Source organism: Arvicanthis niloticus, chromosome 2, assembly GCF_011762505.2.
Source record: "Arvicanthis niloticus isolate mArvNil1 chromosome 2, mArvNil1.pat.X, whole genome shotgun sequence".
Lineage (NCBI taxonomy): Eukaryota > Metazoa > Chordata > Mammalia > Rodentia > Muridae > Arvicanthis > Arvicanthis niloticus.
This window is the reverse complement of record NC_047659.1, coordinates 129806033-129815767: the sequence shown is the minus strand read 5'-3', so window position 1 is coordinate 129815767 and position 9735 is coordinate 129806033.

The following is a 9735-nucleotide window of genomic DNA, read 5'->3' as shown; positions in this document are numbered from 1 at the left end:
GTAAGCGCTCGTCTGACTCAACTACATCCAGACTCTTAAGTAGCTACGAGAGTCTTGGGTTGTAAGGACAGGAGAAGTGCATCCTATTTTTTAACTTGAAAGGGTAGAAGTTGAGGGCTGTGGGAGATGGTTAGTGTCCAAGCAACTCAAGTTAGTGTCAGTGACTGTTGTTCTAAAGGGCAAAAAAGATGCCGTCTCCTCCACATCTTTCTTTGCCTTGGACTCAACTGGAACTCCTACATAGGCTAGAAGGTCTTTGACGCCTTGCCTCCTGCCTTCTTACCTTAGCTCCGTGTGTTCAGCTTCGCTGGAGTAAGGCACTCTCCCATATTCCTCAGCTGGATCATTCCAACATTTTTGTCTGTGGTCTTTCTTTGGTCTCCACGTCGGTCTAATTAAGTTAGTCTATTTTTGCCTCCCTCTTGTTTGATGCAGTGTGACCCACAGTAGATTTTCACATGAGTATTTGTGACTTCAATGTCACCAGAGCCGAGGGACCCCTAGCTTCACCTTTTTAGCTCCTCTGTAACATCAGATGCCCCTGGACTCTGTGACACACTGGTCCTCTTTCTTAGCACCTGTGGTTCTTTCCTGACTCCGTTATTCCTCCTCTTGGCACAGCTTCAGTGCCTACATTAGCCACTTTTTGTTGCTGTCACTGGGGGCAGCAACAAAAAGGCAAGGCGATTTGATAAGGCAAAGAGGTTTGCGTAGCTCTCAGTTCTGGAGATTGACAGGATGGTCCCAGCATCCGGTGAGGACCCCATGGCATTGGGTCAGGAGCATGTATATCAGGAGGAAGTGATCCCATCTCAAGGCAGCAAGACAGAGTGATGCAGGGGCTGGCCTTTCTCTTTAACAAGTTTGCTTAATTTTTTTCTTTGCGTGTATGAAGCACGTGTGAATATGTGTGTGCATAGCACATGTCTGGAGGCTAGAGGGTAATCTCCTGTGTCATTGTTCCTCAGGCACTACCCACCTTTTGCTTGATTCAAGGTCTCTCATTTGCCTGGAAGTTCTCAATGTAGGCCAGGCTAGCTAGTCCAGAGCATCTAGGGACCCACCTGTCCCCATATCTCAGCTGAGCTGCTATGTTTCCTCTCTGGGACACTCTCCCTTCATTTCTGGCCCAATCAGCTTCTCTTTAACCTTTGGGTTTCAGGTCAAAGAATGGTCTCTCTGAGACAACCACTGAACACTTGAGCTGGGGCACTGGAGCATCACAGAAATGGGTGGTGAGCTGAGGGATCGGACTGGTAGAGTTGTGTGTCTGGCTTGGGGCTCCTTTTCTCAGTCCTGACGAAGGCAGGCTCCAGCACTGCTGGGTTATTAACTCCCTTCAGGTACACGTCCGGCTACCGTGATAAAACAGGCAGCTAAATGTAGCAAGAGCTCATAAAAGCAGGATTTAGTGCCATTTTATAGGTGTCAGGGCTGATTTCTGCACTGAAGCTAGTATATGTTTAAAATCCATGTCTAAGGGGCTGGTGGGATGGCTTAGTGGGTAAAAGCACTTGTCACACAAGCCTGGAGACCTGAGTTTGAAACCACAGGAAGGTGGAAGGAGAGAACCAACTTCACAGAGTTATCCTCTGACCTCACACATAGCAAGGCACGGCATGTGTTGACACCCCTCCTGACTCAAATAAAACATCAAAAATACTCATACCTGACTCAGTGACTTTGTGAGGAGGGACTGAGGCCTTGGAGGAGCCTGTCCTCTTAGGTCACACCCCAGAGGTAAAGCAGGGTATGAGGACACCATGCAGGAATCAGATCGCGCTAATCTGGCTCTTCTTAGGAAGTAGTCTGAGCGGGGTTGCAAGAAGGGGCTTTGGAAACTCGTATTCCAGTTCTGGCTGAGTGACCTTATGATACCTGCTTGCAGAGGATGGGAACACAGGGTTAAAAACAGGTGAGACTCCGCTCAGGAGGGCTGTCAGTCATCCTGAACTCTGGCCTCACTATTTCTTGCCTTGTGAACAGCTTGGACCCCTTTCATCTCCAGCCTTCATTTTCAAAAGCTGCCAGAAATAATAAACAAAGTACTACAAGATGCCGTAACAGTCTCCAAATCTCTATCCGTCTCTCGCTTCCATCCAAGTACAATGTGGGTTAGGCAGCCCTTTGCTCACTTGACTCTCAGGGGCCAGGTTCTGTCTTCTGCAAGGCCTTCTTGCGCTCCTCTGCTAGATCATCTGAGAAAATCAAGTCTGAAATTTTTAGTGGGATATTTTAGAGACAGAGGTTTGCAATTGTACACCAGTCGGTTTCCAGTCGGCTTGGTAAGTAAGGTTTTATTGGTACACGGGCACATCTGTTTGCTTCCTCATTATTCAGGACTGCTTGCACACGAACACGACAACCTTGAGGTCTTGTGATGAAGCCCCCATGACCTTCAAAGCCTCAGGTATTCACAAGTTGTGCCTTTACATGTAAATGTTTTCCGAGTGCCTATGATACATTCCAGGTCAGGCCTGGATGTTGCACCCTCTACTTCTACCTGGGTCACTGGCCACAACCCAGCTGTTGAGTGAACAAAAACCCATTTCAAGGGAAGCTGGGGAGTGTAGGAGAGCAGGTGAGTTTGGCCACACTGACAGTCTCTGCCATATTTATGGCAGGAACATTATGGAGGATTCAGTAAGATCATGTGTGGACAGTGTGTTTTAGACTCTCAGCCCTTGGCAATGGTTCATAGTGACACCCTTGTTTCTACAGGTCTCAGGGATGAAGTGGCCAGCATGAGAGACTATGTGGGAGAGCTTCTCCCTAATTCTTGGGAGAAGGTTCTGGAGAAACAAAGAGGAGTAGATTGCTCAGGTCTCTTAATGCTGAGATGTGAGCCTAGGGCCTTGTTCCACTTGATCTGAATTTAGGGCTCTGTCTATTTTCCATACGGCCAGCTGGGGCTAGAAGAAGTAGACCAGGTGATATATGAGTACTATCCCTGGTGTGGTGGGGGACCTACTGTGTGCACACCTGCTCACCATACCACAGCTGGACATTCATGACCAGATGCCTGTTCCTCTCCCACCCCAGCCTTGTCCTTAACCACTGCATAAAAACAGCAAGCATGGGAAATTATAAAATACTTTCTATTAATTATAGCATATGAAAGATATATAACACCGAACATATGTTATTAATGATATTTTTACTTTGGAAAGTAAGTATAATAAAATTTATTTAAAGCATCGACTGGAGGTTAATTAGTAGTTAAGCCTGATATTTTAAAGTTAATTCATTAATGTTAAAGTGATTATTCACTAATAATAATGAGGCGATTCTCACTTTAGGCTCGAGCTTATGAGTTTCCCCCCTTTGCATTTATTTTGCTTGAGAGTTGAGATCCTGAATGCGTGTGGTATGAAAAGCATGCAACAGAACTGATTTTTTTTTTCTTAATGATGTAAAATTTGTTTTAGTAACAGAAATCTAGAGCTACGTACAATGACAGTTGATGGCAAGCATCATTTCAAGGCCACAGTCTAGAACTATACTGGTAACCATCAGCGACAGTAGCCTGGTGGGCATCTTTGGTTGCATCTTTGGTTGGTGAGTCTTGGCGTTGGATCACTCTCCAGTACAGGTCACCAAAGGAAGAGATTTGACTCAAAGAAAGCGTTCTTGCTTTTCCCAGGAAGCATCACTCTCACTGGGCCTCAGAGCCGAGTCTTCGTTCCAACTCCTTGCTCTCAGCTCAGATCATGCCCTTCCTGATGGCTCAGGACAAATCACTAGTTGGGGGCAGGGAAGGGGTTTTCTTTCCTAGCGCTCTCAGCACACATTTGGTGGCACATGGTGGCTGGCAGTGCTGGGGCAGGTGGGGAATGAAGCATCAAATTCAAGCAGATTGGTGCCCAAGCTTTGTCAGTACCAGGCTAGCAAGATGGTTCATCAGGTCAAGGTGCTTGTCACCAAGAGGACCTGAGTGTAACCCTTGGGACCCACATGCTGGAGGGAAAGAACTGATTACTGGAAGTTGTCCTCTGATCTCCGTACCCTGTATTCCTACCCTGTGTCATATGTGGGTGCATATACACATGTACACAGAGAGACAAACAGACACCTCTCTCTTGCCCCCCCTCTCACACACACACACACACACACACACACACACACACACACACACACACACAGAGAGAGAGAGAGAGAGAGAGAGAGAGAGAGAGAGAGAGAGAGAGAGAGTAAAAAAAATATTGCCAGTGCCTATTAACAGTGTTGTCCTCTGGGACAAGGTACTTACTGTCTCTGTTTGCTCAGTGTACCAGGACATCATATTCAGAAGTCACCTCACAAGGCTTTGTTCCCTCATCCATGCCTACACTGTGGTGTTTGGTAAACAGCCTTTGGACATTCTCTCTAGAGACCTACTCTCTTGGTCTTCTTCAGGATAAGTAGCCGATTTTCTACTTCATGATCTTAGCAGAAAACTGTACACTCTTTGATGATGGCACTTGCCACCATGATCACATCACGACACACTGTGTCTTAACAGTTTGTTTAAAAATCTATGTGCCAAGCTGCCTTTGGCTGTGTGTAAGCAACAATCACATTCAACCTGGTATATTTTATGGGGAAATGAATTTTGTCAGGGAGTGAATAGGCTTAAGGAATTAGGCTCCATCTTTGAGACTGAGAGGCACCAGCACAGGGATACAGAAGGTGGCAGTTTAGAAATATGGGTAGGCTGAGTCCTGAATCTTTATCCATAATTAGCGCAGCTCCCGGACACTGTTAGAGAAGCTTCTTTGTTCAGGGGATGGTTGCTGACACAGAGACTCAAAACTGGCCAAAGTGCAGAGAATCGGTGTCAGTGACATGCTCGGCCACAACATACACACACAAACACACACACACACACACACACACACACACACACACACGCACTCACGCACACATGCATTCACTCACACACTCATGCACGCATGCACGCACACACACACCCTAAAGCTCAGAGAACATTCCTGAATAAGAGCCAGAGGTCGGAGAGACTTGTAGTTAAACAGTGTCTTCTGAGCATGACAGGAGACTATACTCCTGGACTCATAGCAGCTGGGCTTATCTGTGTAACCTACAAGAAGTAAAGCCAGTCAGCATCCCAGCATGGAGTAGAGAGGGGCTCACAGCCCCCCACTCTCAGCTGAGGTGCTACTGATGGCTGATGGCTGCCAAGGGAGGAAGAGACAGTTTTCTTCGGGTATTTGGTTTCTGGTGTGTTGATCATGTTCCAGCAAATGGCCTCACACCATATATACATGCATGTATGGGCAGCACAAATGGGACTCAATGGGACTGAAAAAGAGGAGAGGAGAGGAGATGGAGTTGGATGGAGGGGTCTGGGATGCTGGTAAATTTCAAAGGAGTGTGCATGCTTGTGGCGAATATGATCAAAATGCCTTGTATGCAGGTTTGTGGTTCTCAAAAAGAATTAATAAAAATATTACATAAAAATGAGTGGACTGACAGATATGGATTGGCTGGAGCCCCTCAGCTTCTCCTTTTGGAGGTGACTGGTGAGAATCTCTGAGATTGGGCAGCCCAGTTCTTCTGCCCCTCTGTGGCAGGATCCGTTTGGATTCAGACTCCCTAGTTGTCTTTTTTTTTTTTTTTTTTTTTTTTTTTTTTTTTTTTAAATGCTTCTTTTGAACCAGGGTAGGAATGATAGTCTCTATCTAGATGCCATAATTGCTGTCCAGGGAGAGAAATAAACCAGTTCATGAAATAGTACAAGCCAGGCAAATCTCCAGGACCTGGCAGCCCAGAAGAGGCACAGAAGCAGAAACTGTGACAGGGACAGTTAGACAGAGGACTCTTTGAGGGGGGTACAGCCATGCTCAGGGTCAGCTGGCAGAGAGCCCCCTTCTTTTCCATCACTTCCCCTTTCCTGACACTGGTTGTATTCTATGTCTTTTTTATAGCCTAGAGGCTATCAATCCAAGAAAACCCTGCTTTCTTCTCCCTACATTAGTAGGTGGCGTCTGGTTCTCCTAAGTTTCTTCTTGTACTTCTCAAATCAGATGGCCAGTGACCAGCTCAGCAGTCAGAGGGTCCCTCAGCTCTGGCAGGGAGATAGAACCTTATGAGACAGGATTAACCTTGTGGAGCCTCTCTCCCTTTATCCTTCTGATGGGAAAAAGATGGTACCTGCTACCCATGCATGGCCGTGTGCAGTAAAGTCATAACGACAGTGTGCTCTGGAGAACATTGAAGGTGGCTTGGCTGTCAAGCATGGGTGGGGAAACTCTTGAGTTAATGAGGTTCGTCTATGTGATGACTGATATTCGTCATGGCAAAGCAGGCTGTATGCATTTCCTTAGTTCATTTGATCCAAGAATTCTACTGTAGAGGGCAGAACTGTATTCCATGGCCTCCGTTGTGAATGTAGGAATCCAGCTGTGTGCACCCAGATCCCTTGGAGACTCACATCTGTGGCTCTCTGAAGCCTATGGGAGTGCTCATGGGGAAGACCCATGCAGAGTGGGTGAGGCTCTTGCTTTCCTTCTGCATGGTATGTCAGAAACAGAAGACTCAGCCATGACTCCTGTGTGCCCTCACATGTTTCCCACAATGCACAGGTCTTTATAATAAGCAGATAAACAGTCCTGGGTAGGAATGTACATGAAAGGTGGTCCCAAGGGGCCTGGAATGCTGTGAGGCCACCACAATCTTTTTATACCTAGAGCTATGGAAACACAAGCTACTCACTTCCATGAGTAAAGAGACAGCGGGTTTAGGTGGTAAAGTGTTCACCCTGCAAGCATGAGGACAAGGGTTCGATCCCAGGAACTCATGTAAGGAAAACACGTTGTGAGGCAGTTCATGCTTGTCATTGTCTTTCTCAGTGGTGGGGAGGTAGACACAAGACATGTCTTGGGGCTTGCTGGCTAGCCAGCCAAACTTATATGGTGAGTTCCAGGCCAATGAGAGACCCTGTCTCAAAAAGCAAGGTGGACTATGCTTTATAAATTACATCTGAGATCATACCAACCCTTACATGCATGCACAAACACTCCCATACTCCCATAAATGTGTGCATGTGTACCTGCACAATGCATTATGCGAGTACACACACACACACACACACACACACAGAGCTTACTAATTAGGCCCCACCACACTGAGCCACTCATATCTTCCTCTTTTGGGGGGACTGCTCACTGAACAAGCCAAGCTTTCACACAGCCATTTCCCATCTCCCCCCAAAAGTGTCATCTTGTCTTCCCAGCTTTTGATGTGACATTCCTGCCTATGGTGGTTTTAGCTCCATGACTTGCCACTCTGGTAAGTCACTTCCTATAGTTGACTGGCTGAGTGAGAGAAAGAAGCAAGAGGCTTCATACATGGTCACTGGGGATGGGGAGGGCTGGGGCGGGGATGAAGCAGGGAGCATGGCTCCTCTTAGCTTAGCTGTTATCTGTACAGTGTGAAGCTGTGTTGGGAGCCCCAGGTGGGGTGGAAGCAGAGTTCCCAGGCCTTATGGTGAGCAGAAGCTCTGAGTAGCAATTTGATTTATGTTTGCAGGACAAACAGAAAGTTCGGTGTTTCTGTCCCTGTTGAAATACAGTACACATGGTGCATCCTGGTGTCTGGGCTGAGGACCACAGCAACAGGATGCTGTGGGGATGCTCTCTTTGTTTGCACTATGGATCCCTGCTCAGTGCTACTGTCCTCCCTTTCAAGACAGCCTTACCATTACCAAGTCAGGGCTGGAGAAGGAAGAGACAGGGAGGACAGGATTTGGGAAGGAGGAAGAGGAAGGTGGAGGAGGGACGAGAGGGACCTTGAGAGCAGGGAGAGGGGGTGGGGCAGGTGGGAGGAGAGGGGGCAGAGGGAGCAGGGGTTCCTGACTGGGAGGCATTCAAGATAAGGGTGACACGTGAGTGACACCTAGTAACTTAAGAGAGAGAAGAAGTTGGCGGCCTGAAAGGGAGGGAGACAGAGAGCAGGGTTTTTCAATATGAGCATTCATGTCGCACTGACAGCAGTCATTTATCACACCCTGAATGGGAGCGCAGGGCCCAGTGCCCCGCCAAAGGGTTCTGGTTAAACTTTTACCTGCCTGTGAAAGGGCTGGGGTCTGGCTAAACATCGATTCTACCCTCTGTGGCTGTGGGGGCGGCTCACAGGAAACCATCTGTTGAAGCAGAAAGACCCTGGCATGAAGGAATGACTGGGGGCAGGATGTTTCTGGGTGTAGGGATAGCCTCCAGGCATCCAGGCCTGTTGGGATAGAGGTCTGCCTCCCATGTGGGTTTGGAAAGGCCAGCTCCAAGCACTGATCTAACTGCCCCCAAATCAATCTTGTGAGTCTGCTGAGGCATTGGAGCGGGGACAGGGGTGCATATTTTGCTCTGTGTCTGGGGTGGCGGGCAGAAGTCAGCACTGGATTATCTTTCTCAATCACTCTGCACATTATTTTGAGTCAGTGTCTCTTAACTGGTCCAACTAAGTTAGCAGGCCAGCTGCCTATCTTGGCCTTTCCGGTTAGGAATTTCAGGTCCATACTGCTCCTCCTGGCTTTCTATGGGGCTCCTAGGGATCTGAACTCAGGTCCTTGGGTTTCTATGGCAAGCACTTTACTGAATGAGCTCTCCTCCCCACCCCCACCCCAAGGCCCTAAGCTCAATTAAAACTGTTCTGTAGTACTTCTCACATGTCAGACACTGTTTCTTCCTCCTGCCTGGTCCCCCAGCTTGCCCTAATTGCTTTGGGGAGCCTGCATGTGTGCCCTGCGTAGGGGATATTAAGGAATAGAGTCCTTCTCGCTTTTTCATGTCATTAATTGGTGATCTTCAGACTCTGAAATAGCATTTTCTCTGTCCCATCTCTTATTTCATTATCCTCAGTTCAATACACACCAGTGCGGCACAGGCAGTCTGCTCAGATAGATTAGGAATTATTTAAATGAGATGAGGATGTATGGATAGTTAAAAACCCAGTCTTCTATTCTGCCCTAATTATGCATCAAATTACGTTACAATTATTCCCAAATATAAACTCGCTGAGAATCTCAAAAGGGGAAGCTCATAGTGTCAGGAGAAAAGTGCAATAGGGCATAGGGCATAGGGCATAGGGCATAGGGCATAGGGCACAGGGCACAGGAATCAACGACCCTGGGCCCTAAATGTGGTCTTAAACCTGTATGTATCCAACTCTCTTTCCCTCCCTCCCTCCCTCCCTTCCTTCCTTCCTTCCTTCCTTCCTTCCTTCCTTCCTTCCTTCCTTCTCTCCTTCCTTCTCTCCTTCCTTCCTTCCTTCTCTCCTTCCTTCCTTCCTTCCTTCCTTCCTTCCTTCCTTCCTCTTTCCTTCCTTCTTTCTTTCCTTCCTCCCTTTGTCCTCTTTCCTCCTTCCCTCCCCCACCCTGAGCTCCATCTCTTCTTTCTTTCTTTTTTTATTTTCTCTTCTCTTGGCTTGGAGCTGAGGAGGTCCCCCTACTCTCTGCTCTGGTTCTCATTTCCCCTGTTCAGCTGTAGGCTGAACTGGCTTGAGGTAACCATAACTTGGAATTGAGTCTTTAGCCAGGCTCCAGCCTCGGGCTTTCCATGCAAGACCTGACAATTGCTAACAGAACATTGTTCTGTGATGTTTGTCCTATTCTGGGAGGAAAGGAAGGACTTTCCTGCGTGGTGTTTCAGACAAAACAGGGCTCCACAAGGGAAGAGGGAATTACTAGGCCCCAGGCTGCTGACCAACCAGGTTTTCTTGAAGTCCTTTGGTTTTACTTGTTTA